Source organism: Oxyura jamaicensis, chromosome Z, assembly GCF_011077185.1.
Source record: "Oxyura jamaicensis isolate SHBP4307 breed ruddy duck chromosome Z, BPBGC_Ojam_1.0, whole genome shotgun sequence".
Lineage (NCBI taxonomy): Eukaryota > Metazoa > Chordata > Aves > Anseriformes > Anatidae > Oxyura > Oxyura jamaicensis.
The window spans coordinates 2,450,688-2,455,888 of NC_048926.1; positions in this window are offsets into that span (position 1 = coordinate 2,450,688).

Genomic DNA, 5,201 nt, shown 5'->3' on the forward strand with positions numbered 1-5,201 from the left:
CCGAGGCTGTGCGGAGTGGCTTTCTTAGTGGTGGGGAGGAGGCAGGCAGGAGGGACGCAGCTCTGCGTGGGCCTCATGCAGGGCACCCACCTGGCCCTTGCTGGACAAATCCTGACATGCTTGGTTTTGTTGGTTATTCCTGTTTCTCGTAACTCTGGCTCGAGCAAACTCCCGTGCCAGCTCCCATCCAACACCATCATAGTACCCGTGTCCTCAGCCAGGGAGATGGGACCTCCGGCTGGTTAAGCTCCTGCCTCTTCTGGAAGGAAACCTTTCTGGAGTAGAAACCACCAGCGTCCTGGAGCCTAGAGGCTTTGGAGAGGTACCAGGGACTTGCAAGTGACTTCCAGCCTCTGCTGCGCTTCATGTGGCTGATGGGCCTAGTGGTGGAAGAGGCTTTGCGAGCATCTGGACCAGGTTCACCCAACACTGCGCCTTTCTGTTCAGAAGAGACGTGCCCTGCCCAAAGGGATTTACTGAGGTACAACATTTGGTCTGCTCTGAATAGACGGTGCCTTCAGTTGGCTTCATTCCACTGAGCGCACGAACCAGCTTCAAAACGTCTTTTCATCACGTGCGAGGCTTGTGTGGGAGTTTCAATTTCCAGCCTCTCAGCTTCGAGTGGGAGCCAGCACCAGGAGCTGAGGGCATGGTGGAGGTTCCCGACCTGTCCTGCTTGATGAAGAGAGAGGGCAGGTATCAGGGCAGCTTCAGCTACACTACAGTTTGGCTCCTTTCCTTTCCCTTCTGCGCCAGCAGCCTTGAAATATTCGATAACCACCTCACATCTCCGTGGGCCAGCGGTCGAACTAGCGTGGATGGTTTCTGTCGGAGGATCAAGGAACAGCACTCCTGCCCATGGCCTTGACACCCACCCAGAGAACGCAGCACCAAAGGCCCTGCAGATGATGGATAAAGCAGGCAGCTCTATTACAAAACTAACTCAACGCCTCCTTTTGGAGCACTCACCGGCAGCAGGGCTGTGCAGGGACCTTGGTCTGGAAGGATTCCTCCAAGCCCAGGAACCATCAGGTCAAGGGCCATGTTAGGCCTACAGCCAGCAGGCTAAGAAGCTGGCTTTTACTCTGGTGTAACCAAAGGATGAGGAATATTGGGCTCATTCTTATTTTTCCTACCTCTAGTTCTCCCTGCTGTGCTGGCACCTGGATATGGGTCTTCACCCAGAAGAGCTGAAATGGTTTTGTGCCTGGTTTGTGATACCAAGATAGCACCGAGCCATGCGGGCACACCACAGGACTCTGCATTTAAGGGCTGTTTTGCTGATGTTTTTACTTCATGGCAGGAGGTTCAGCATATCCTGGAGGTTAACGCCTAGAAGCCCGGAGATCCGTGTTCATGCCCTTGCTCATCAGGCAGTGAGATGTGGACAAACCACTTAACCACAGTTTCTCAGGACTTCCACTTCTGATAAACGGAGGATACAAACTGTAACTCCTAGGGCTGCAGAGGATGGAAGGACTGTACCCCTGTATGAGCACACCTCACAGCAGCTCTCCAAAGTATTTAATGCAAAGGGGTAAAATGACCCAGCAGAGCCCAGAGGCTGCCTGTGGAGGTGTCCCCATGGGTGCAGCCCTGGTGGGCTGTGGCACTGCTCGCCAGGAGCAGCGAGGGTTTGCTGGGGCCAGGAAGTCCTCTGCACACCCCATGTTACCCCTTGTCCTGTGAGGCTGCCTCTGGCCTTGGCTGGAGACACGTTACTGAGCTGGCTGGACCTTGAGATGGATGGATGTGGCTTGCCAGGTTGAATGCTACAGTGCTGGGCTGGAGAGTGAGCTAAAACGCCTCATGGAGCACTTTTATGGGGTCTTTGCGTTTGTCAAAATAAAAGACCAGGCAACACTGTTTGCAGTAAGAAGGCTGGGAAAAAATCAGCAAAACTATGGCTTTTCAATACTACTGCAGCTTTAGCTAAAACGTTCCAGACTTCACCTCCTGCTGAGCTAATTTTAGCCCTCTTTCAATGCAAAAAAAATAAAAAATAAAAAGAAGTAAGAAAAAAAAAAAGGTAAAAAAGAACATGACAGAAGGATGTTGAGCACCAGCTTGCCTGTGTTCCCATTCACCCAGAGCTTGCTCAGCTCTAGGACTGGTAGATGCAGGTGGTGCTCATGTAGGAAGCAGTCTGAAGGCTAAAATAGAGATAGGAGGTTAAAGCGAGGAAGAATTTCCCCTTGGCTGGAGTTTGCCGATGCTGTAAATCCGTCTGTAGGGCTCAGGAAGGCTGCAGCCACGTCAAGCAAGGTGCTGACCTGGTCTGATTTGCTCCCCCCCAGCTTCTCCTGGTCATATCCCTCCTGCTTGGTGCCCGTCCCGCTGTGGCTGGCGCCAAGCCAGGCTGAAGCACAGGCGCTCACATAAAGCCCGAGCGCTGGAGGTAATTTGTCAGAAATGCAGTTATGTGGCTGCTCTTGATCTGGTCAAATTCGTATGATCCAGTAATGCCCGGATTAAGGAGCAGAACCACAGCCCCGACCTGCCCTTGGATGGAGGAGCTGTGGGCAAGGGCAGAGCCGGCTCCTTCCCAAAAGAAGATGCAGATGTCCAGCCTCTCGGTAGCTCCTGGCCAGCAATATGATGTCCTTGCTCCGTACCCCCTCCTTCCCACGGCACATCCCCTGGGTATGAGCCCCCAGAGAGCTGTGGGCATCCATGGCCACCTTCCAGCAAAGCGGCGGTGGCCCAGGGACCTCTCGTATCATCGTGCTCTGCATGGCTTAGCTGCTGTTCCCACTCTTGCCTCCTTAGAAATCACCTTACCCAAAGCTCATTCGCTTAAGAGGCTCAGACATGAGCTGGCTGAGACAGTCTCAAGTCCTGATTTCCCGGTGGTACGTGTCTCCCTCCTCCCCTCCTTGCAAAAGGATTTCTCTGGAAATTTGGGATGTCTGAAATCGGTCTGTTCCAGTTAACTGTAATCTTGCTTTGTACCACGGCTCCAGTGTAATCGGCACTAAATCTTGTAATGACACACTGCAACGCAGTAAATTACAGCACGGCCGGGCCTTTTTTTTTCCAGCATTGCCGAGTGGTAATTGAAGAGTGCAATAAAGAAGGGTCAAACCATGTCACTTTTTGGTGATAAATCACACGTGAAATATGCTCAAACTGTCAGCTGCTGATAAAAGATAGTGTCTACAATGTCCGATGCACTGCAAGGGACAGAGGTGAACCTCCACCATCTCGGGATCATCGGAGCAAACGGCTTTCCGTGGGGCAGAGCCGTGATCCCTGTCTCACTTGGGTGATGCTCAGCATTGATCTTGTTCCCCGTCCACCCCAAGGCATCTGCAGGCTCTCGTCTTGCAGGCTGCTTGCAAGTCCATGAGGTGAACGGACCCCTGTGTCCACGCAGCCCCCGGGGTGATGGGGTGGTTACGGGCTCCACGCTCCACGTGATGAGTGAGGCCCTGGGAAGGTGTTTGCTGTATGCTAGTTGCAATTTGCTCTCAGTTTACCCATGGAAAGCTGCCCCGGTGGGGCTCAACTCGTTGTGAGAGCTCAGCCGGGTCTGCATGTCTGGGTTTGCAGGGGCTTCTGGAGGCAAAGTGGAGAACTGGCTTGAGATGAATTAACAAAAACCACGTGGATGTGGAAACAGCGTTTGCTTCGTGCTGTCTGCATATGCTTAAAAATCCGTGCTGGTTTACTGGGCCCAGGCTTGGAGGCACGATGTCAAGCTGGGGAGAGATCCCTGGTGGTTTAGGGGAGGGGATGAACAACCGACTGGGGGGGGACATGTGTACGAAGCGATGGATGGAGCTGCTCCTGGCCATCCTTCTGCACGCTCATGGGGACTCAGTGGGCCTGAGCCTTCTGGGGCCAGGCATTGCAGAGAGAATAACCTTGACCCAAGTGATGTGGGGATGACAGCAAGGACAGGATCAGGGCCCAGCGCACAGAGAGTGGGGTCTGTCCCCCGTCCCCGCTGTGCCACCTGCAGCAGGGCATCTGTGCGTTGGCGCAGCAGAGCCAGGGGACATCCCTGGGCACTCCACTGAGTCACAGCGTAACTCTTTGGGCGGCTTGCAGATGAAACGAAACAAAAACCAAAACACTTGACAGGCTTAGGTAGTTCTTGTGGTTGGCAGGGAAGTCACCACCATGTCACGTTTACCAGCCGAGGTCCCTGACATCAGCTCTGGGGGAAAACCCCAGGATGTTTTCTTCCTCATCACGCTGACTGGACCAGCATCGTGACCTGCCAAAGGGCTCCCGGCGATGAACCAGACCATCCTCTTTTTTAGCTCTGGTTTCAGACAGGCGAGAGGCTCCGGCGCTCAGACGTCAGCCTGCCTGCCAGCACGCTGAGTAACTCCCGAACCCTGTGACAGCGTTAATCAGGCCTGAAAGCAAGATGGGAATCCGAGGGGGAATTCAGGTTGTGCTTTCAGAGAAAACAAGAAAGTTGGGTGGAGGGAGAAGACCCAAATCAGCAGCTGCCCTGGGGCAGGGGCAGGCGGAGCTGTGCCGTGGTCAGGGGACAGCAAGGGTGGGCTTTGCTGCCCTGGGCTGCACCATGAGGGGGTCCTCTGATGCCCTCCACACCCACAACCCACAGCTCAGGCCCTGGGCACCGCCGGGAGATGGGGCTTGGATCTCCTCCAGCTAGGGGGATCTGAGCCCCGCCGAGCCCGACGCCGCGAGCAGATGCTCGGAGCTCTTGGCTCCGTGGCTGCTGGAGGAAGGAGACCCAGGCGTGCTGGGTGTTTCAGCAGCTCTGAGAACAAAACCTGGCTGGTCTCGTTGGCTTCGGTGGGGGAGAGCTGTTGGCAGTGCTCCTTGGTACCAGACGGGAACACACCAGTGTAAGACAGACGACTGACTGTGCGGGTGCTGCTGGTTACTAGGTTACAGCGCACACGAGAAAAAGGAAAAAAAATCATATACAGCAAGCGACTAACTATTAATTTTGCTGGAGAGGCAATATTTAAGGCTGGCATTACTCTGGATGTATTTATATGTGTGTGCTCTGTCCTGTATGAAACACGTACGATATTCTGGTACTGGTGGGTAACTGGAGCTGGGCTGTGCTGGGACACCAGAGATCTGGGGGTGCCCCTGCAGGGGGTGCCCGTGCCAGCTGAGAGCGCCATCTGAATGTGCTCAACATGGGGGAAAAATCCCATTCTAACCCCAAAAGTATCTGTTTTGCACAAAGCACCCTGCAAAAGGAAGGA